At 34.4% G+C, this 12,016-nt stretch overlaps 1 pseudogene; it reads right to left on the reverse strand.

Moving 5' to 3' along the window:
• Nucleotides 1–9,230: 9,230 nt before the first annotated feature.
• Nucleotides 9,231–10,016, reverse strand: LOC114092165 (small ribosomal subunit protein eS1-like; annotated as a pseudogene).
• Between the last annotated feature and the right edge of the window lie 2,000 nt (nucleotides 10,017–12,016).

Raw genomic sequence — 12,016 nt, forward strand, 5'->3', positions numbered from 1 at the left:
TTGAAGACATGCATGATGATTTATGAACATTTATATGCCCCAAAGCACATTACCCATTAATTTGTATGCATGATATGTTCTAGATTTATTGAATGAATGTTGAATGGATGAAGAGAACTTATTAAACTTATTGACCTAATTTCTAAATTCAAAGTGTTATTGAATTTTCCCACATTTATTTTACAACAAAATACATAATTTTGAAGAATTTTAAGAAATCTAAAATAATATTTGGCATTTACCTTAAATATTAATCCTTTCTCTTCTAGTCTGCATTTTTTTTCTCTCCATAAAATCAAGAATATTTCCTTTTTAACTTGAATGCCGTGCCATGGAAACACTTCATTTCCTTATATATTCTATAGAATACAGTGTTATTTGATGAGAAAGTATATGACTAGCATGTTATTTTCTATTATCTTTTTAGGAAATATTATAAAATGACAGTATCACCACTCAAGGGAGTGTTTGGTTACTTGCAAGCACCAAAACTAGTTCTCTAGTATTTTATGGTATTAGATGGTACTGTTCCTACCACAAGTCATATTTCCAGTCTTCAAGTGTGAACTAGAGCAAATGTAAACAATATTCAATTCAACATTTCCTTAGATTTATTATAGATATTTGTCCAGTTTGTCCCAGTTCTTAGAGAATTTTCCTTCAAGTGCCTTGTCAGTCTCTTTCTTGTTCTGCATAGAGAGGATGTTGAAACACAGTGATTCTTAACTTGAAATTCATCTGGCTCAGGAGATTTCAAGGAACCTTTTAGTTTTATTCCTTATGCTTAGGGAGTCATGTTGTTTCTCTGTCAGGTTGAGACTATGTCACTCTTAGCAAAATTAGTTAACCCACCAAAATTGTTTTCTCTTCCTTTTCTGCACCAGAATGAAACTCCAGGGAATAAGCAAAGTTGATATTGCTTGAAGAAATTTCAGAGCTTTCCACATTCCAGAACTCAAGTAACCAAGGAAGTAAGCACTGGCCAAAAATGTACTGGCTGGTAATTAGGAGTCTTTTGAGGGAAAGGAACTTAAATATGTGCTATGTGATGTTACTCTGTAGAATAGCAAAGTCCTGTGTCAAGTTGATATTTTAAGATAAAATGGGAAAAATTAGGCTGCTTTGTGTGGGTTTGTGAGGTGGGTGTTAGTGAAGGTGGTGAGGGGAATGGGTTGGCAATACTTAGGCAGGATTTATGATAATAATACAGTCAATCTATTTCTGGTAAAGGATTTGTTAAAATAAGCTGGTCTTTTCTTAAGAGTCACTCCTGCTTCATTTGGTTAAGGAAACAGTAATCATTCTCATTGGTGTGTTGGGAAAAAGATGATTTGCTCCTTCAGTTTTACTAGAGAAAAAGGTGAACTATCCTCCCAAGTTGGTTTATAGGCAAAATCAAGGATATGCTTTCAAAAATTAGTGCATCTTGTTCCTGTGACCCCTTAGGCATTATAAGGAATCTCAAAGTGTTATAAATGGATTTAGCAATTGTAACCCTAGCATAATTAATGGAATTCATGGCATTTTTTTCCTTGTGGTAATGACAATTTAAGCCATACAAATAGACTTCTTATTTATACTTTCATTTTTTTCATGGGGCAATTTCTCTTGATCCAATATAATCATTATATATTAAGTCCTAAGCCCAAGAAGACCCTGTGCAATCCCACTGCAAGGAGGTACTTTCTATGCCTCTTGTTCACATCTATATTCCATCCCATCAGTGTTTACTGGCCCAGTTGGGCTTTCTCTAACATCATCTCCCAGAACATGGCTTGCCAATGTCTGCATGCATTCTCATTTCCAGAATTCCAGCCTCATACCTCAAGTGTCATTTGTGCAGCCCAGGTTTTCTTATTACAGTGTTTATTGCTGTCACTGCTCCATCATTTCTTATTTATCTGACTCAACTCCAGGTAGTTTTTGCTCAATCTCTGGCAGGTTGTTAACCAGCATGTGTGTTTGGGGCAACAATTCATTCATCCATTTTGACATCCACACCTGACATGTTCATTAATGCCCAACACAAATTTCTCAGATTCCAGATCTGTTTGGTGTCTCTATATTCGTTTTCATATCCAGCTCTTTAAGGCAAAATATATTTCATGTAAATGTCACTTTTTTTCAAATAGTTCACATGTTCTATAGAAGAACCATATGTCTTACAGAAATGATGCCCTTTTAGGTCTGTATCCAAACATAGCTTGTCAATGACCACTTACAAATTCTAAGTCAGCTTGTAAGCTTTTACACTTTTTCTGAAATGTTTTCTTTAGGGCTTGTAAACTTCTTCCCGTGTTATTGCTTACTAGCTGTACCCCTGTGTTCTTTTCTTGACATTAACTACAACCACCTCACCAACTTTTTATTGCCCTTTCAATTCATCACATTCAGCTGAGCTTTTGCCTCAGGGGAGTACTTCCTTCCTATGTCTGTTTATTGGGTTTGAGGCTATCTCTGTCAGAGAAATTCCTCTGCCTTGGATTTTTTTGTTTGCTAAGCTTTTAGAACATCAGTTATAATCAGTTATTTGGATAGCTACATTGATAAAGAAATAGTATTCGTAATTTTATATAATTAACTATTTATATTCTGATACTATGCGTTACTTACTTAAAGATGAGCACAGAATCTCAGGAGAGGTATATGGACAGGTAAATAAATTGTAGCCTGGTCTGTGTGACTTAAGAGCTATTGTTTTTCCTTGTTTTCACAGTTGTCATGGTTACTAGAGTCTTAGGCCAGAGGCCTGACTTGGGGGTCCCAATGGACCAGTCTCTGCCATTTGCCCCAGTTGACCAAACAGGTGATGAGTGGTGGTGAAGGTGGCAATTTATCTCTGTGTGGCTACACTGGGGAGAAAAAACAGAAGTTTAGTGACTGAAAATCTGTCTCTCTGAGGTGTTAATAAAAAATCTTGGGGTTATGTAGGCAAGGAACAAAATGGTGAGGGACAAGAAGCATACATAATCAAATACTCTTGGTTAAACTGGTCTAGTTGATCATTTTCTCAGGATTGGTCATTCATGATTTTGCTGGTACCTGGAAACATGATTACCTACAAGGCTCACTGTTCCTGGAACTTGAGATAAGTTGAAAAATAGAGATGACTCAAAGATCAGGCTAGAGGAACAAATGGAGATGCTTAGGACAATGACTGGGTCCTCCTTCAGATTTGGGGTAATGACTGCAGACTTCTATGCACTACTCTTGTAGTCTGGCACAGGATGAAGTAAAAACTAATGGTTGACAATCTGTTGATTATGATGTACCTGTAAATCTTAAAAATATCTTTACTTTTATATTGACATCTTCAGCCTTGAAGGTGGGATTAGGTAAATGTAGAACTAATCAACATTATAGTACCAGTTTTTAGATGAATATTTCATAAATGATTAACATGTCTACATACAGAGTTGAGCAGGAATCTGACCCAAAGTTTAAGGTAGCAAAAGGAGACAGATATAATATAAAGGCAAAGATGTCAGACTTTTATCTGCTTTTAGTTAACATTGTACATCTACAGTCCCAAGCAAAGTGTCACTGGTTTTAGCAAAAACAGCATTAAGTCTTTATTACAGAAATGTTATTTCACGATTCTTAACATTTAGTGAGTGCTTCCTGTATGGTAGGACCTCTATTAAGGGTTTACATAAACTATGTCATTTGATTCGCTAAGTGTCCCTTCAAAGTAGATTCTGTTTTTATCTCTCTTTTATAGACAAGAAACAGAGAATCAAGGGGGTAAATGACTTTGGGACATATAGCCATTAAATGATAAATATTGGCATCTAGGCAGCATAGATTCAGAATCCACATTCCTCAAACTTCACTCCATATTTCTTCTTATAATGATAGCTAATATATATTATGTACTTATATGAGCCATATATACAGTATCATTAAGTGATATGCAGTGTCACACAAGTCCCCATGCATTCATTAGTTCATTAATTCATTCCACCAGTCCTTGGAGATCAGGTAACCTTATTAATTTTCTTTTACAGATGAAGAAACTGAGTCTTAGAGAAAATAAGTATTGTCTACAAAGTGATTCAGCTAGTAAGTAACAGACAGGAGTTTAATTTATATGCTCAACAACTATGCTATACTGTAGCAGTCAATAATTAAAAACTAAAAATAACTGAAACTGAACTATGAATTCTAATATCTATAAACAAAATCATACCTTTCAATCCTGCTGCTTGTGGAATGTATTAAATAGAAGATATTTGGATATATCACCAATATCGATAATTTATATGTAGTTATTCCTGGGATTAAAAAATGAGAGGAATTCCCAAGTAGCAGGAAAGAAATACCTTTCTTCATTAATAAAACTGGTTTATGGGGCTGGGGTTGTGGCTCAGAGGTAGACTGCTCGCCTACCATGTGTGAGGCACTGGGTTCAATCCTCAGCACCACATTAAAAATAAAGATATTGTGTCCACCTATAACTAAAAAAAAGAAAATGGTTTACTAAAGAATGTCAGATAATCTTGTCAGAGATAGCATTAAGGTGGGGTAGAATAGAGTGTCATGTGTAGTCCTAGGAAAAGTGACTATCTAAAAATGTGTGTTTTGGGGGATATACTAACAACAAAAGAAATGGTGACAAACTGTAGTTTTGATCCTTGCAAAATAGAAATATAAGTGTTATTTTGCACTTAAGGAAAATTATTCAATTTCCTTTTATAAATTTAGTTGATTTTTTCCTGTTATCCTGTAAATGCAGGAGAGTTGAATTGCAAGCCAGATCCTAATGATATAATGTTCATTTGTTTTAAAAGTAATATCTGTTGTTAGGAGATTATGTACTTCAAACATTTTTAGTTCTTGATTTACTTTTCATTTAATATCGTATACTCTACCTCTCTAGCTTCAAGAGGATTTTCATTTCTAAATATTCATGCCTAATGTATAAATGTGATTATGTATTTTCAAGCACATATAAAATTAATAAATGTTGCATTATATAATTTAACAAAAATAGGTGAAGGAGGTGAGCAAAAGAAAAGATGAAGCAGGTGATTGTATTATTATAATACCTCTTTTCCTCCCATCTCTCTCCTTCTAAAATCAGCCCGTTAGGATCTATCCGTACCTATTTGTCAAGGAGATATTTGTACATTGAAGAAACATGATATTTAATAGCAGAAGCTAAGAATGATGTAGAGCTAGTACCTGATGCCCAAAGAGGACAGGCCAGGTTGGGTTTACATAATGGGAGGTATAAAGGCCCTGGGTAGTAGAGGAATATGTGGCATTAACTGTGAGAAGACCAATAAAGAGAAAAGAAAAAGGAAGAGATAGATTTTATCTACTTCAGAATCATTGTTAGGCATTATTTATTTCTACTTCTGAGAACATTCAAATTATCTGGAAGAGTTAAAATACTTTACAATACTAGAGTTTGGATTGTGAGATTTCTACTTTTTAACTTACTGGTGTTAGAAAGGATTTGGTATTTCCTGCCAGAATTCTCTTGGAATCTTCCACTGGCGCAGCCCTAGAAATACTAACTTTGAAAAATGGCATTTGGATGGCAGTCCCTGACATAGCCACTCTTGAATTTCTACTAAAATACCTATGAAGACATAGAAAAATGATGATAACTCACAAGAATACTGATAACTCAGAATGGCAGTGAAATTATTGCCATAAACAGGGAGAAACTTCCACTAGTTAAAAATCAGTAAGCAATGAATTGAAAAGTGCAATCCATGAGCTTCCCATACTATGCTGCTAGAAATTTGGTAAGCTAAACATTGAAAACATGAAACTAAGATATGTTCCCATACAGTCTAAATCCTGGTTCCAAAACACTGTGTGGTAGACATATTTTACATTGCTAGCAGACTGGACTCCCCCTCCCCTGCCAAATATTTTGCTTTTCTTCCTAAATGTACGTGGCAACTGGAACTCCTAGAAAACAATGAAGAAAAGTGGCAAATAGAAATGGCTTTGGAATTTTGAATATGAAGTAGTAGTGAATCTTTTTTTCAAAATTCAGTCTCCACAAACACATTACTGTAAGTAGGAACAGAAAAGAAATGCATACCAGGGATTCTAATTTTTTGTGTGTATTGCATTGGTTCAGATTTTCAACAAAGAAGGCATTTGGGTCAGGAAGAGGATCTAATCTTCCATCAAAGAAGGTACATTAGATAAATCAAGTTAGACACTGAGATCAGGCCACTGAGAGCATATATATCTACATGTTGTCCAACTGTATATCTGAGAAAGGAATATACCTAATAGCCAGGTTGAGCTTAGTTTAGAAAATTGTTTTCTCCTAACTATTGGCTAAAATGGGATCAAGATAGATTGCAACTCCTTTAAAAATAATCAATAAAGAAAAATTATGGAGCATTCAGAAAACTTGCAAACAGGCTTAAAGCAAGATTTTTCTGCATATTTAGAGTAAGAAGACGTTTCTGAAAATGAGTTTTAAAGGAATCAGAAAAATATTAGAATTTTTTATTTTGGCTAAAATGCATAAAGACATAGCTTTTTTGAAGGAGAAATCAAAGTGGCAAATATTCATAACCTTTTGTGAGGTCACAGACTGTTTTTAAAATTTGATGAAATTTCCATATCCTTTCCCTACATAAGACAAATTTATAAATTTGCTCATTTTTTTCCATTCGGTTTCTGGTGTTTGATATATCATCTGAAACTTGTCTGTGAACTTCAGTTTAAGAGCTTTTGCCATAATAAAAACATAGGTGAATATGCTAAGAATGAGACTATTGAAAATGAGAGACCCAACTCATGAGGGAGAAGATAATAACTCTGAAGATAGCCAGTATAATTTGAAGTATTGCTAAGGGAAAAATAAATATAACCATACACACACACACACACACACACACACACATGTATATATGTGTGTGTGTGTTTTAAATCATAAATGCCACTTCAAATTGTATCTCTGTACCACAAATTTGTCATGCATAACCATATATTTTTGAGCACACAAATAGAGCTAATAGAAGTTATAAATAATAAGAGGTTATAAATAATAAAGAAGTAAAGCAGAAAAAAGGTAAATATGTTGATACCATAGAAGTTGAGAGTAGAATAGTGGTAATCAGAAGCTGGGGGTTTGGTGATTGGGGATAAATTACAGGTGGGCAGGAGGAATAAGTTCCAGAGTTCTGTAGTTAGATAGTTAAAAATAGTTAAAAGACAGGATTTTGAATGTTCCTAACACAAAGAAACAATACATTTTGTCGCGACCCCTTGCCCGCAAGGAAGACGCAACTCAGGAATCTTCTTTCAGCAGTTTATTCAGGCCCTTGATATTTCTTCTTCTTTCTTCTTCTCCTCTTCTCTCTCCCCCGGATGCCCTCCCAGTCTTAATAAAGCATCCCAAGCCCCAATACAAAGCTGCCGCGTGGAGCTTTCTCACAGGGTGGTGAAAATCATGTGCCAACTCTCTCAGATAAGGAGTTGTTTGTCACATACCACAGCGGAGCCAGCGCCATCTCGTAATGGCGACCATAGTCTGCAGAAACGGCAGAAGCGGCTCACCACAACATTTGAGACGATGGACATGCTAATTGCCCTGACTTGATCATTACATATTGTATAATGGTATCAAAATATCACAGTATACCCCATAAATATGTACAATTATTGTATGCCAAATAAATTTACTTTATAAACACAGAAAACAATAGTGCTTAAGAACTCATTCTGTGGAATCAGGGCAGCTCTGCCACTTATTAGTTATATGGATTTGGATAAGGTAAGTAACTCTTCTGAATCTGTTTCATGTATCTGAAACAGGAAGATTCATAGCTATGAATCAATGGGCTCTTATAAAAACTAAATGAGATAGTTGATCTAAAATGCTTACTGGTGGTTAGCAGGCTTTGTGACTAATAATATTGTTGCTACTTATTATTATGTGTGGTGGATTCTAGATGATTTTTAGTTTTTGTTATTTTCTATATTTTCCAAATTTTACACAATGAGCAGGTATTACTTTTGTAATCACAAACCATGTTATTTTAAAAATAATTGTACACAAATGGTATGTAGTATGCCATAAAAACATGGAGAGAAGCACTACAGGGTCATAGAAAGTACTGCAATGCAAATTTTTTGAACATTTTTTTTTCTGATTTGGGGCAAGAAACGTGTACTAGTTATAATAAGTTATTTCATTATAAAAGGTTGTCTTATTTATTTGTTCTTTTTAGTTATACATGACAGTAGAATGAATTTTGGTAAATAATGCATATGCAGAGTATAACTTATTCTAGTTAGGATCCCATTCTTGTGGTTATAAATGATGTGGAGTTACTCTGGCCATGTATTAAAATGTAAGATAGGAAAGTTATATCTGATTAATTCTACTGTCCTTCCTATTTACTCCCTTCCCTTCATTTATCTTTGTCTAATTCAATGGACTTCTATTCTTCCCCTTTCCACCCTCCCTTGTTTTGGGTTAGCATCCACATATCACAGAGAACATTTGGCCTTTGGTTTTTTGAGATTGACTTATTTCACTTAGCATGATATTCTGTACTTCCATCCATCTCATTCTTCTTTATTGCTAATATTCAATTGTGTATATATACCACATTTTCTTCATCATCCATTCATTCATTGAAGGGCATCTAGATTGTTTCCATAGTTTTGGCTATTGTGAATAGAGCTGCTATAAATATTGATTATTGATATGGTGGCGTCACTGTAGCATGCTGATTTTAAGTCTGTAGAGTTTAAACTGAGGAGTGGGATAACTGGGTCAAATGGTAGTTCCATTCCAAGTTTTCTAAGGAATCTCCATCCTGCTTTCCCTAGTGGTTGCACTAATTTGTAGTCACACCAACAACATGAGAGTAAAAGGTTGTCTTATTTAAATGGCATATGAGCTATATATACTCATTTTAGAGAATTGGTCCTCTACAGAAGAGTATAAAAAGTTAAGTTTCTCTTGTTTTGGAAAATGATAATTGGTGTGTTTTATGTACACTTTTTTCCATCTATGTTTTTGACCCTGTTGAGATGATATCAAATTAAATTTCCACATCCTACTTTTTTGTAAACTAATATTTGGGAGAACTTATTCATGCAATTGAAACCTTCCAAAACATTATTTTTAATAGCTGTTTATGTGACTCAGCCATTCTGTAATTGATATATGCCTATATTGTTCGTGATGTTTTTCCATTACAAATAGGACTTTTTATTTGTCACTATTACAAATCTGCATTTTAAACAGATTCTTGAACTGGTGGTTCATATCCATTTACTTGTTCAACTTTAGTGCCTGTCCCATCCTCAGTAGCATTACTAGAATGACTACCTTTACCATGAAAACTTCATGAGTTTTCTTAATTAAAGCTTGAGCTTCCTCAGCAATTTTACTTTCCTACCAAAGACATCACGAAGAGGATAAATAGACTGGTAAGCCTATTTATCTGTGTCTTTCCCAATGCTGTCTTGACCACTTCTTTCAAGTCCTTTGTCTGTACCTCCGGAGTCATGCTTTCCATCATTTTTTTCCAGATTTGATGGATCTATTATTGCTGAGCATAAAAGGTCTTCCATATCTGAATGTTGCATATTTTTTGTAAGGGCAACACAAAACAAATGCAGCAAATAACCATAGGTAGTCTTGACGTGAACATGAACTTCAATCATGGTCTGCCATTTTTTTTTACCATGGCACACATTTTGTCATGGGTAAGATCCATGCAATGAAAGTCAGGCAGTTTTTGCCCTGAACTTCCTTAGCAATTAACATGAATTTTCTCAATGCAATTTCATCATTCTGCATATTGGCCAAAGATCATTTCAGGCACATGACTTTTGAGGCCATCAGATGCAATTTTGGTTACTTGAGTGTTCATGACTAATGTTTTTCCAATATTTCTTATATTGAACATAGCCAATGCTTTCATATCATACCAATCTGTCTTAGAAAATGCATCAGTCACTTTCCTGTTAGCTCTCTTCTTGCCACCTTTCATAAGGCACCTGTTCTTGCCAACCTCCATGGTGCTTTTCATAAAACTAAAAGCTGTTCATGATTTTGTTATGTTTGATGTTCCAACAAACATACATGTATATGACGCTTTTTTTCTGAATTTCATATCATTTCCCTATAATTGATCCTTAAAATGAGAAATATTAGGTCAAAATGAAGCATATTTTAAATAAAATTAAAAGCATAACATTCTTGATGTATCATGATGCTTTCTAAAAAGGTTTTTAGCAATTTATAATCCTCCTCCAACCACTTCCTTAACTCTCCTGTCTTAGCATTCCCTTAGCAAAATATTTAACAATAATTCTCTATTAATTTAATTTAAAAAAATTTAAGTTGTTTTAACTTCCATAATTTTGCCTATCCCCTTGAACATCTATTTTTTAATACCTATATTTTATTTATTTATTTTTTTGTGGTGCTGAGGATCAAACCCAGGGCTTCACATAGGCTAGGTGAGTGCTCTATAACTGAGGCACAATCCCAGCCCTGAACATCTATTTAAAATGATTATTGTCCAATTGCAGTGCCTTCTCTATGAATTGTCCATATGTGACTTTTGCCATTTGGGGAGCTTGTTTTGTAATATTTAGTTATTCCTTTGTTACTTGGAAAAAAACTATATAATCTGAATGCATTTGCATATTTAAGAAAGAAAACTTTGTTTTAAAGTATCTAAAAGTTTATAATATTTTTGACCAGTGAGACTAGAGATCATAGTTCTTTTATGGCAGCAAGAAAATGGAAAAAAAGTTTCACAGAACAATATCTAAATGCTGGTCCTGAGAGATTTTGTGATTTCTCACCAAGGCTTTCCTTCAAACATGTGAAAATTAACATATCATCTGTTTTAATCCATAAATATACTCTTCAGCAATAGTTTTCACTTGAAAACTGTGTCATACTTGCTGAGCCAAACATTTTTTTATTTGTTCTGTTCTCCTTTCTTAGTAGACCCAGAATGGACTGGATACTTTCCAAGACTGAAATTAAATATGATCTTACAGGATCTCAGTTCTTGGAAATTTTGTGAATGTGTATGTAACTATTGTGACAGGGCAAGAATGTAGTCTAGCCAGAGGATAAAATTCTCAATTAGGGTGTCCCTGGCATTCTTTTCTCAAGTTTTTTTTCAACATTTTCATGCATATATTCAGAAATAAAACCTCTGGCATTGCTCTTACTGAGGCAATTTGCTTGTGCTCTTCCACAGACTTTCTCAGTCTCTGTGGTTCCTACAAATAAAGCCCAAGTTTGTTCATTGAAAGCATATTCTACACTAAGGTTAGCTAATGCTATGTTATGCATTCCTTGATACTATGCTTTTTATTTTCATCCATTTTCACATGCACCATTAGTTTTCTCTTATTCTCCCCGACCTTTAGTAGTTTCCTGTACCTTAATTCTTCCATTTCATTCCCTGTTGAATTTATTTCCCTTCTATCCAAAAGATAAAGCTAAATATCCACAAGAACCCATCCAAGAGTATTTTTTGAACTATGGGTTATGACCCATTAGTGGGTTGTAAAATCAATTTAGAAGGTTGCAACCAGCACTTCTAAAATGACATAAAATAGAATATATCAGAGTATATCACATATAGTAAGGCAATTACCTTTTCATGAAACAAACATAGGAGTATACGGGGTCCAATCTAAAATGTATTTTACTCTGTGGGTCAAAGTAAAAAATGTTCAAGAAACAGTTTGGTAAAACACATTTTAGGATGCAGACATAGATTGAGACTCAATTTAAGGGCTTGAAAGTCAGGTAGCTGCCCTGGGTGCCAATTGGTATATTTGAAAACATTTCACAGATACAAAAATATCACTAGGGCTATAAACAGATGGAGAACATTGCATTTACTGGACTCTTCTCTAGGACAGCAGTGCATGTGAATAAGGTGGATGACTTTGTAGATATGATTGCATATCTTAGAGCAGCAGGCAGAGAGACTGTCTTGCTTCTAATGAATTGTACATCCACATATTTCTCCATCTGCACATAGTG

The sequence above is a fragment of the Marmota flaviventris genome, chromosome X (assembly GCF_047511675.1).
Source record: "Marmota flaviventris isolate mMarFla1 chromosome X, mMarFla1.hap1, whole genome shotgun sequence".
In the NCBI taxonomy this organism is placed as follows: domain Eukaryota; kingdom Metazoa; phylum Chordata; class Mammalia; order Rodentia; family Sciuridae; genus Marmota; species Marmota flaviventris.